The sequence below is a fragment of the Drosophila subpulchrella genome, chromosome 2L, assembly GCF_014743375.2.
Source record: "Drosophila subpulchrella strain 33 F10 #4 breed RU33 chromosome 2L, RU_Dsub_v1.1 Primary Assembly, whole genome shotgun sequence".
Lineage (NCBI taxonomy): Eukaryota > Metazoa > Arthropoda > Insecta > Diptera > Drosophilidae > Drosophila > Drosophila subpulchrella.
This window is the reverse complement of record NC_050610.1, coordinates 12,685,877-12,698,468: the sequence shown is the minus strand read 5'-3', so window position 1 is coordinate 12,698,468 and position 12,592 is coordinate 12,685,877. Positions and strand designations below refer to the sequence as shown.

Sequence of the window (12,592 nt, the reverse complement as noted above, 5' to 3'; positions counted from 1 at the left end):
ACGGCGCAACGGCAACATATACGGGAGCCACCTGTTGTTGTAGTTATTGCTGCTATCGCTGCTCTCCGCCCACACTATTTCCGTCCTTGTCAGCCACTGGCTTTCAATTTTGTCCCGCAGTTTTATTTCATTTCACTTTTCCACTCGCTTTTGTTGCTTTTCCCACCGACCCACGCTTTTCCCCCATGATTTTCCCATTTTCCCTGAATTTTCCCCGCGTTTTACCCGATTTTCCCAGCAGTTTCATCTCTTTCATTTCGTGCTGTGTTGTTTTACATTTTGTAATTGAATACTTTAAGTGATTTCTGCTTTGACTTTTCGCTGCTTAATTGACGAAAAACAAAACGAGTCTAAGCAAGGGCGCATCAACTTATTTAGCCTTTGAAAAGCGTCACTTAAGCGAATTGAATAGATTTATTTGCATATTCAATGAAAAGGACTTTTAAGAGATTCAGGGTCTCAAAGGACCAGGGGGATCATTACGGCCCAATGAGTTGTAAATAGATGAGTAATTGGTGACATTGATTTGATTTATTAAGTTGTTGGCTACCAGGGATAAGATGAATAAGTAAGTGAGATAAATAAATGTGACTTAAATTAATTGAACCCTTAGAAAATCAGAGAAGTACTTGAGTTGCTTATAAAAAATACTTGTTTTATTCTGGGCGATTCTTGTTAATCTCGTAATTTGTCATTATAATGAATGAACATGTTTTTATAATGAAATTTAATTTCTAAAGATTAAAAAAAATATATATATAGCTCTAGTACGGAAACAATTTCCGCAAAAAGTTCCTAAACATGTTTTACAAATCACGTCGGGATCAATTTCCATTTGTCCTGAAGTTAAAAAAAATATTTTTTTATTAATTTTATTTTCTATGGTTTTGTTATTTCTTTATTAATTATTTTAAAAGTTTATTTGAAATAAAAAAATGTATTAAAAAAAAGTTCCCAATTGACCCCGACGTGATTTGAACACGCAACCTTCCGATCTGGAGTCGGACGCGCTACCGTTGCGCCACGGAGTCTACGAGGAAAACGCCACCCGAAACACGAATATAATGCTGTATGGCTGATAAAAGCGTGCCTAAAAATAATACCCCTCTAAATAATGCGCCCGACTTGCTGTTGTTGTTGTTGTTGTTGCCGTTGACGTTCACTTTTACCGCCCCCTCAATTTACCCCCTCCCGCAAATTGGTTTATCTCGTTAAATTAGTGGCTTTGGGTCTTGCTTTTGCTTCTAGCAATCATAAAACCTTTGAAGACCTCATAACATATGTATCTATATTTATACTAATATACTTGTTATTTCCTTACTTTTTTTAATATCTACTAATATACTTGTTATTTCTTTATCTAACTTAAAATCAATTATGCTTTTTATATATTGTTCTATTTTTAATTTGCCCCATATACTGTTAGTAAAAAGATCATAAATATATATGTACCACTGCGATTAGCTTTGATTAGATAATCACGACGTCGACTGCGCAGCCATCATTGATGCAGCAGAATTATCAGCTTAACTAAGTTTAACCCACTTCAGTTTGGAATAATAAAAAACTGGTTTGGCAGAAACTATAACTGCAGTTAGATCACTGGCAACTTGTTTGGAGCACCAATAAAGTAATGGCAAACAAAAATCCATTAGGCGAATTTCTCTGGTTTGGCCAAAGTACAGTGAAGACACAAATTGTTAGATATAAATAATAATTATATTTTAAAAGCACAAAATTCAATTAATAAATTCATTAATAATGTGACGATAATAAAGTAAAATGAAAAACAGATGAAGTAAAATGGATATCGATATAGGTGTGCTATAAGCTCTGAGTTCTTTCTGCTATTGGTCACCTAAAAGAATAACATATTTATATTTAACATATATATTAAGAAATAATGGTATTTAATTAAGAAATGATTAATAGTTGTTAATTGAACACTTTGACTATAATAGAAACTCACCAAAAAACCCATTGAGTGAAATTGCAATTTAAATATTCATATCCTTATTAACAAAAGATGTATGTACTATACTATATTTATGTTTGGGCCATAGCTTAATTGCTTATTATGTTTGCCCAGGCTATAGGTGAGCTTATTAAAATCTGTTGTATTAGCCAAATCAAAATGAGTAAGCAAACTAAGAAAACACAAAATTATTTAAGGCCATCTCTTTAAAGATTCCACAATTTCGTGCCGTACATTGCGGGCTCTTGAATATTTTATTTACTCGCCAACTGGCCGAAAAAGCATAAACACGAAAGCTGATTGAGATCTCCGGCTACCAGGTTCATGAAATACCATCTGTATCCATGAAATACCAGAGAACACCTGAATTCATGGGAATATGGACGCCTATTTATAGGTTCTTGATTAGTTTGCCACGAACTTTCCACTGCGCACTTGAATACATTCGCTATAATTGTATTCAAGCGCAAATCCCCTAGGGAGCCACACGAGCCAACCGTAACCGTAACCACCGACCCCTCCAGATCCCCAAAAACACCTCAGGACCCCGTCCTGACCCTCGACCCCTATAGAGTTAGGTATACCCACACACTTTCGCACAGAGAACCATTCATGCTTATGGGGCACACTAATAAATACTCAACAGTTGCACATTTGAAAATTTCTGTGGAAAATGAGCGGCAAAAAGGGCCTGGCGAAAACTGAAACTGAAACTAAATAAAAAACGAGATATTCCTTCGTCCTTCCAGTTTTTGTTTTGTCAGTTTGTGAATACCCTGCTAAAGGTAGTCTTATTTTGAACTCATTTAAAAAAGGAAGGTAATGTGAGTATTCTCTCAGCAAGCATAAGCCATACATATTTCTAATTTTAGGAAGAAAATTAGAATATTTTAATCCTACAAACTAAAGAAGTGCATCTTGAATATATTAACTTTTAAACGTAAAAAAAAAGTGGAAAAAGATCTTGACTTAAAATTTGATTGAATATCACAGCAAAATAAATATAATTTTTATTCCGATTGTAGTATTTATACATTTTTTTATTATATTATTTTTATTTATATTAACTTTTAACTGTAAAAAAAATGGTGTGGAAAACGATCTTGACTTAAAATTTTAATGAACATTACAGCAAAATAAATTTAATTTTTTTTCCGATTGTAAAATTTATAAATTTTTTTATTATATTGTTATTATTTATATTAACTTTTAAATGTAAAAAAAAATGGTGTGGAAAACGATCTTGACTTAAAATTTGAATGAATATTACAGCAAAATAAATTTTTTTCAAATCAAAATAAATAAATAAAATCAAAATAAATTTTTTTTCAGATTTAAATACATATATAATTTTTTATAAATATAATACTTTTTGAAAAATATTGTTTTCTGATTATAATAAATTTTATTATATTTTTGTGTTTTCTTTCTGTTTTAAGCTGTTAAAATGGGGATATAAAAACATTTTTATAGTTTAATATATGTTTTGCATTTTTAAAAGGACATCTTCACTGCGACTCCCAGATATAAAACCGTTTTTTCAGTTATTTTTCCCTATTTCAGCCGCAAACTTTTTCAGCTCGTCCTTTCACAGTGCTGTCTGAAATTGTCTGCAGCAGTGTGTGTGCGTGTGTATGCCATTTGTGTGCCTCTCCGCATCCTGATTGTTTGTATGTGAGGAGTGCACGGAATTGCCAGCCAGGCGCTCAGATAACTACGTAGGCATCCTGGCAGCTCCACGTGGAAAAGGAGCAGCAGCAGGAGCAGGAAAACACCATCCTGTCGCAATGTGCAAATGTGGCAAGTACAACGAGTGAAATGGGGAGTTGGAGTGGGTCTCTCGCAGCCAGAGTACTCATTAATAAGTGAGCAGCAGCACAAAGAGAGACACAAAACAGGACGAACAGGAGCAGGAATCAGAATCAGAATCGGGCAAAAACCCAAGCTAAAAAGCTCGCATCAAATCCGAGAGTTAATGGCCTCCCGAGTTTTTTGCTCAGTTAAGTAGTTACTGCTGGGACTCCCAGCATAAGCTCTACTTAATTCGTTTAAGGACGAAGGACACAAGTAGTTGTGCCCCCGCACCCAAAAACCTTTAACCTGAAACCCCACTCACATGGATCCTGGCTAGAGTTTCTCGGTTTGCCAGAGTGTGACAAAAAAAGAAATGGGGCAATGTGGATGGGCAACGAACCAGGGAACATTTGTGCAAAGTCCTTCTCAGCAAGCAGACCTAAATGAAGTTACGATTTAGTTAGCTTTCGGTTAGTCATCGCATATGCAAGTGTGGGATTTCATGGCCCTGCAATTTTCTTGGCAAGAAAGTAGTGAAAATAAATGAAAAGGCCTTAAATTATAGAAATATAACAGCAAGGTAATAAATATTAAGTATAAAAAGGCTATAAATAATAGATTAGTAACAAAGTACTGAAATATATTTGTTCAGAATATTTTAGAATATATATATAGATAGATTTAAAAAGCAGTATTCAAAATATATTTAATTTCGGTCTGTTACAATCGCATTTTGCATTAATGTAACGTGATTAAATTATTTATTATCATAAATTATAGAACCCACATAGTGAACAAATTATATCTTTCCTATCTTTATGTATATGCCTTTTTAAAGATCAATTTATAAATCCAAATTACTCAGAACAGATAACCAAATATATTAAAAATCCAATGCAATTATAAGCACTCAGTCTTAAGAATGGCCAACACAAATGGCTGTTAGGATCGCTTTTTGCATTAGCTTTGATTAAGTGTGTCAATAAACCCTGATTAAAAGCCCAGATAGCAATTTATGGGCGAAGAACGTTGTCAAAGCCCCCGATAAGATATGGTTATGGATATCTATAAATATCCACATGGAAATAAATGGCATATTGACAAGGGAAGGTGTGCCGTGAGCTAGTGGTTTATTGATGGCAAAATGTGAACCCACGCGTGGATAAATAAATCATCGCTTTCTAGCCAATTTGTCTTTGATCATCCAAATCAATTTACAGGCCAAGTGAAGCACTCCCAAGTTTGCCCATCGGAAAGTTAAGAACTTTGCCTTAACTTGGTTAAGTGCCAGGAATATTTCCCAAGGTGCCTTCGGCATTTTCATCCTTTTACATCCTTTTCTTCTTCGACTTGCTTACACCGAACATCCTGCATGTGTGGATGTGTGTCAACAGCTCTTTTTTAATTAACTTTACAGCATCGACGGCAGTTGCACAAACTTATTTAATTAAATTTCGCCATTGAAGCAGCTAATTAGATTTTTAAAGCGCCACCATTGTGTTTGTTGTTCCTGCTCTCTGATGTTAATGATGATGATGTTGTTATTCTGTTGGTCGTTGCCTGTTTTTACTGCCCTGCGATGCTTAACATAATTTTTGGCGAGCTGGCCATAAAATAGTTACAATTATGTTTGCTTAGTCGGCTGCGGGCCATGTGCTGTTCGGGTTTCCCTCCTTTTTTATACCCGTTACTCGTAGAGTAAAAGGGTATACTAGATTCGTCGGAAAGTATGTAACAGGCAGAAGGAAGCGTTTCCGACCCCATAAAGTATATATATTCTTGATCGGGATCACTAGCCGAGTCGATCTAGCCATGTCCGTCTGTCCGTCTGTCCGTCTGTCTGTCCGTCCGGATGAACGCTGAGATCTTGGAAACTATAAGAGATAGGCTATTGAGATTAGGCGTGCAGATTCCTGAGCTTCTTACGCAGCGCAAGTTTGTTTCAGCAGAGTGCCACGCCCACTCTAACGCCCACAAACCGCCCAAAACTGAGGCTCCTACAGTTTTCATGCTAGAATAAAAATTTTAATTGAAATGTATTGTTCTCATCAATACCTATCGATTAACCCAAAAAAAAGTTTGCCACGCCCACTTGAACGCCCACAAACCGCCCACAAACTTCAAAAAATCGTAAATATGAACGCAGATATCTCGGAAAATATCAAAGATAGAGAAATGGGAATTCAGATTTAGATTCCGTAGGCTTGAGCGCAGCGCAAGTTTGTCACGCGAATATGCCACGCCCACTCTAACGCCCACAAACCGCCCAAGCCTGTGGCGCCCACAATATTCATGCTAGATAAAAAATTTTAACTGAAATGTATTGGTCTTGTCAATACCTATCGATTGATCCAAAAAAAACTTTGCCACGCCCACTCTAACGCCCACAACGCTTAAATCTGTCTACCGCCGGTAGGTGGCGCATTTCAACCTCGCTTTGCTGCATATCTCCATTTTCCTTTGGTCATTTTAGCTGAGTAACGGGTATCTGATAGTCGAGGTACTCGACTATAGCGTTCTTCCTTGTTTTTTTTGGTATTACTGAGGCCCAAGGACTCGTGGGCTCCTAGCCAGCATAAATTTGCATAAATTTCGGGCCTAATTCGGAAAAGCGGCTGCTGAAAATCGATATGAGGAATTTACAAGCGAACGGCAACAAATTAATATGATTAATTGGCACGTTGCTGGTGCGTGGCAGCTAGCGAAAGGGGGAAAATAGGGATTAAACCTAGCGCTCGAAGGCAAAATACTCTGCAAAATAAACCCAAGTTACTAAAAATATTAATATGTAAGTATACAATATAAATATAAATAAATAATATATAAGAATTTATAATAAAACTAAGTTGCTCTTTATAATTCTGAAAATTCCTGTGTCTAATTATATCTTTATTTTTAACTTTATTGTATCTTTAAGATTTAATACGAATTTTAAAGATATTTCTGCTGTCTATAATTTATTAAAGTGTTAATAAACAAAGGCTAAACAAAGGCTAAAACAATAAAAATGCAATGTATAGTATCATTTCTATGTATAGATTCATTTTAAGGCACAAACGTCTACTATATCCATTGCAATTTCTAGTAATAGTATTAAAATTGTATTTATTTTTCCCCACAAGAAGCTAATATACCCTTCAATAAATCCATTACCCTATGAGATTGTGGCATTGGGAGTTAACCTGGTACTGGGATCGGACCTCAGAACCACCGCTCGCAGCAAACAAAATCAGAGTGAAAAGCTCGCTGACAGCTGGGTTTCGCAGTGGAGGTGGAGGTCAAAGGGCACCATGAGCGCCGAAAGAAGGGGGGAGGGGGGGCGATTGAGGTTACGGGCGAGCACTAAACTGGACTGAGGTGGGGCCACTGATTGACAGCACGTGTAAAAATTGATGTCGGAGGTCAGGTGGGTGGGCCAAGGGGGCAGGGGTCAGCCAGGGGTCAGCCAGGGGTCGTGCCAATTTGATAAAAACTGTGTGCGCAGAGAAGGGATTTCATTGGCAGTTTAACTGGGTGTTAAATTGACCAACAACTGCGGCTCTACAAAAATATCGAGTATCGCAAATATTTAGCGGCACACCTTTTGCCAGGTGCGAAAACACTCGACAGCACTTGACTGAATGAGTGAATATACTTATGTACATAATTCAATATGTAAAAAAAAACAAAACCATTATACTAATTGTTTAACAGTAAAATATACATCTGTGTCAATATAAACATATTATTTTATGATGGAAAATAAAATAAAAAACTTAATTCAACAATTAATAATTCAATTTTTAAAAAGACAATGTGACATTTGATGATAATAATAACCTAATTAAATTATTTGTTTAATGTTGCCGTAGGTAGTTGAGTAAACATTTAAAGGCCCATGTGTGTTACTAAAGCTTATTATTTAGAGATATAAAATATAAGCTAAAATAATTTTTCAGTAATAAAAAACACGTTGTATTCTTTGTTTTATACGTTAAAAATCACCTTCTGCCCGATTTGTTTATTTTGATTCAGCAGATGATTTTAAAAATAAATGCTGTTTTCCAATTTTCCAGGTGTCTGAACATATAAAGCTTTATCCGTACGACGCTTTTCTGCGAAAAACTCATTAAAAACAGTTTGCGAAACCATTATTAAATTTGCCTCAGCGAATCCGAAACCCGAAAAAGTTATCTTACATTTTATTATCCCTAGAATGGAAGCCAAAGTTTTTGGGGGCCCAACTCAATCGGGTATTTATCTCTCAAAAGTTTGCAACGAAATATACCCAAAAAAGCGAGAATTTCTGTGCATAACATTTGGAATTCATTCAAACCGAGCTTTCGGCATAGTGAACTCAATAATTGCGCTTGTTAAATATTTAAAAGCCAAATGCACACAACGGACAGCAGCAGCAACAGGCAGGCAGGATATAGACAGGATTTCGTATAAGCAAGGACGAGCAAGGATGTTGGCCAGGATGTTGGCTGGATGGCTGGATGGCAGGCAGTGGCAACTATAAAATTCATTGAGAGCAAAGTTAAGCGCCAGCTAAAGCAACAAGTTATGCAATGCCAGGGGAAAAGCGAAGGTGGAAAGTGGAAAATGGGTAGTGGAAAAGGGGGCCATGATGTCGTGCCGTGTAAGCGTCACTTAAAATGAACCGAAGCCGTTGCTAAAACGTGCTCCGTGCGCACTTGAAACAAGAACAGATTTAAGTGCACGCCCTACCCCACAAAAACCCACCCATTTCTCAGCAAGAACATACAACCAAGGCTGCTCCGATATTTTTGTCACTAAGCATTGGGACCTCCTCCGCCTGACAAACACTCGGGCGTATACGTAATCTGGCTGCGAGGGCGGGCCAACGGGGCGTATGCGTTTTTTTTTTTTTTTTTTTTTTGTTTTTTTTTTTTGTGTTAGTGGTGGTTTAAAGCATCGAAAGCCAACTCGGAGCTGAACTAGCTTGCCGAAGTCTGGGACTCTAACCCAGTAAAAACTCCACCCCCTCCCCGCTTCCCCGGCGGTACTGCCGTTAGGTATTACTTCGCCGGGGGGGGAATGCCCTTAGGGCTCTCTAGGATTCTATCCTATTGGAATTTCGCAGTCTTTCTGCGATGCGCAGTTTTTTGAGTACTATTGTGGCCATGTTGCATACCGCAGACCAATTTACTTCTGATTCGAGCATAATGTCCACCAGGTTACAAGCGGCTGGCGTCCTCCCAACCCTTATGCTCAGATCTCTTCGTTCATTTTCGAATCTCGGACAGACAAAAAACACGTGTTCTGCGTCTTCATTATCCGACTCGCAGAGTGGGCAGTGCGGATAACGTTCATGCTTAAACCTATTCAGATAGTATTTAAAGCATCCATGTCCCGTCAACAGTTGCGTTAAGTAGTAGTCCACATGTCCATGCTTCCGTCCCAGCCATCTCTGCAGTTCTGGGATAAGCTTATACGTCCATCGTCCTTTGCTACTATTTACCCACCTCTCTTGCCACTTAGCAATGGTGAGTTCTCTGCACCTTTTCCGTACGGATTCTGCAGTTGCGACCCCTGTGCTGCCCGCGCGGATGTTAGCTGATTCCACTGCCAGCAGATCAATCGGTATGCCTCCCGATATTACCAGCGCCGCGTCATGGGATACCGTGCGGAACGCACAGCATACCCGTAGTGCACACAATCTCTGCACGGAGTCGCCGTCTTGCATATAACTTCCATTTTTTGTGGCTCGAGCCCATATGGGAGCAGCGTACATCAGCGTCGATGTGACAGCACTAACCAGTAATCTACGTCCTGGTTGCCTTGGTCCCCGAGTGTTCGCCATAATTCGCGATATCGCGGCCGCGGTCCTACTTGCCTTGCCACTAGCGTACGCTAGATGTTCTTTGAAAGAAAGCCGGTGGTCGATCATGACGCCCAAGTATTTTAGGCTTGGACGCGATGTAATTGTGGCTTCTCCAATTTTGATAGTAGCTGCCTCCACTTTCTGCCTGCTACTTATCAGGACTGCTTCAGTCTTGTGCGCTGCCAAGGCGAGTCCCTTGGAGTCGAGCCATGCGCTTGCTCGTTTCCCCGCTTCATTGCAGATTCCTTCCGCATCTGGGAGTTTCTTTGCCGTAACCACTATGGCCACGTCATCCGCGAAACCAATGAGTCGTGCCCCTTCGGGCATCGTGATCCTAAGTATCCCATCGTACATGATATTCCATAACAAAGGGCCTAGGACTGATCCTTGGGGAACTCCCCCGGTGACCCTGTGGGTCGATTGCCCGGAATCAGTATCGTACAGGAGCAGGCGGCCTTCAAAGTAGCTCGCTATTACTCTCTGTATATACACTGGTACATTTAAGTTGCTCAGTGCATTTAGTGTGTGGTGCCAGCTGGCGGAGTTGAAAGCGTTTTTTACATCCAACGTTGCCGCTAAGCAGTACTGCTTAGTGCCGTACAACCACCTTTTTCCCTCAATGGCTTTATCTGCGATTTCACACAGTTTACCGACGGCGTCGATGGTGGATAGCCCCTTCCGAAAACCATACTGCATCTCTGAGAGGCCGTTGGTTTCGGCAAGGGCACCTTCTAGCCGGGAGTGGATTATTCTTTCGAGAATTTTACCCACCGTGTCCAGCATGCAGAGTGGCCTATACGAAGAAGGCTCCTCCGCGGGTTTTTCCCCCTTTGGTATGAGTACCAGCCGCTGTGTTTTCCAGCGGCTAGGGAACACACCTTCCGTTAGGCATGCGTTATACATGTCAACGTACTCTTTAGTGTTTGCTTTTATGGCAATTTTGAGGACTTTATTCGGGACTCCATCTGGTCCCGGTGCCTTGTCGTCCAGTATTGTCTTCAATACCTGGAGGACTTCTTCGGCACTTGTGAGCTTTATGCTCGCCCTGTTCACGATCAGTGAGGTCCGCGCCATACCTTCTTGCTCTGGGAATAGTGTTTCCACGATCCTTTTTAGGCTGACTGGGCATGTCGGTGATGGCCGACTAAATACCCGCAGCCGTTTTGTGACGAGTTTATATGCGAAACCCCATGGGTTGGAGTCTATTTCCTCGCAGATATTGTTAAAGCACCTGCGTTTGCTCTCTTTTATAGTTTTTTCCAGGGCTCGTCTCTTTTCCCTGAAGTATATTTGGAGTGCCTCAAATTCGGGCCTTCCTCTTGAGCGTTGGTATGCGCGTCTTGCCCTGTGGCAGTCTTTCCTGGCTTCCGCAATGGATTGGTTCCACCAGTATGCAGGTCTTCTTCTTGATGGGTTTTTCCCTCTCCTCTGCATAGATGCATCACAGGCTACCTTGGTGTACTCTGCGATGTGGTTTGCCCTTTCTTCAGCTGAGCCGCTTGTGGAGAGGTCCTCGAACAACATCTGTACCATCTCCACGTCTAGCGTTTCTATTTTGTACCCTGGCACGGTCTTAGGGACTCGTGGTGGGCCACTTCTAGAATTTATCGTGCAGATTATTGCTGCATGGTCACTACCCGTGTAGATGTCACTAACCTCCCAGCTGGAGCCCGAGGCCAATCCAGTGTTCACAAATGTGAGGTCAATGATAGAACTGGTGCCGGCTCTTGAAAAAGTCGGTTTTGTTCCAGAGTTCAGCAGCACTAGGTCAAGTGCGGCGAAGCTCTCAAGTAGCGCCTTTCCCCTCGCGTTGGTTCGGGGGGAGCCCCATTCCGTAGCCCAGGCATTAAAGTCCCCGGCAATTACGGCGGGGCGATTTTCCCGGGCGTCTTCTGCAATCTCTTCGAGCGCAGATGTTGCCTGGGGGAGGCTAAGGCTTGGCGGCAGGTAACAGCTATAGAAAGCTATACCATTCACTTGGGCCCTAGCGAAGCAATTTCCGCATTTTTTCTTGCTAATTTGTCGCCTTGGATTACCGCAGCTCCATATTGCCGATTTCTTGCTATTATTTGTTACCCATTCTCCGGAATTTTTATTCCTGTATTGCTCGCTTATGAGTGCCATGTCTACGTTTTCCTCGATGACATTTTGCTCTAGCAACGATTGGGCAACCTCGCAATGGTTTAGGTTAATCTGAAGGAACTTCATTTACCCCTAAGCCCTTGCATAGCCCTCCTGAAGTACGGGCATTTCCCACTCATTGTTGGGTGATCGCAATCTTTCTCCTTTTTGCGTTTGCATAGCATGCAGCAGGCCTTTGCTTTGCAGCCTCTGGCTTGGTGCTCCTTTGCGCCACAGTTGTAGCAGCATTTTGAGCAGTCCTCCTGGACCCTGCAATTCCCTGCTACATGGTTAAACTCCATACATTTAAAACACCTTTTAGGTGTTAGCTTTGGGCGGACTCTACACCAGGTCCATCCCAGCCTTATTTTGCCCTTTTCCAAGAGTCGCCTCCCTATGTCGGGCATAACTCTTAGTGTGGCGGTTTGGGTGCCTCCGTATGCCACCCTTAGGTTTACCACCGCGGACTCTGGCAGTTCCACATCAAATTGTGATTGAACCGCGCATAAGATGTCTGCTTTGTCGGTGGTCTCATCGATGTCTTTTACCTCGATCAGCATTGTCTCAGTCAGCGCTCTGACGTCGACATTGTTGCCCAGGACAGCCTTCATTGTGGTCTGAAGCTCTACGGTCTTAGGGTCAGAGACCTTGTTTAGAATCACTAGGAGTTCCCCCTTTGCTGTTCGCCTAACGGCCTGTACTGCTTGTCCTAGCTCCTTAAGCTGCGGTTCAGCCTTGACCTTTTTAAGGATGTCGGCATAGGACCCTCCAGCAGAGGCTGCGATGACTATCGCGTCGTTCCGTGGCGGTCGCACCTTGGGCTTCCGGACCTTCTGCTTCACCTGTGTCCACTCCTCTGGCTTCTTCCCAGGTTT

At 41.0% G+C, this 12,592-nt stretch overlaps 1 protein-coding gene and 1 non-coding gene across 5 annotated transcripts in view; both read right to left on the bottom strand.

Moving 5' to 3' along the window:
- LOC119545958 (pneumococcal serine-rich repeat protein) overlaps nt 1–12,592 on the bottom strand; it is a 57,786-nt gene that overhangs the window by 17,785 nt on the left and 27,409 nt on the right. The window lies entirely within an intron of this gene.
- Nucleotides 960–1,031, bottom strand: Trnaw-cca. The gene has a single exon. It is a non-coding gene; the product is annotated as a tRNA-Trp (tRNA).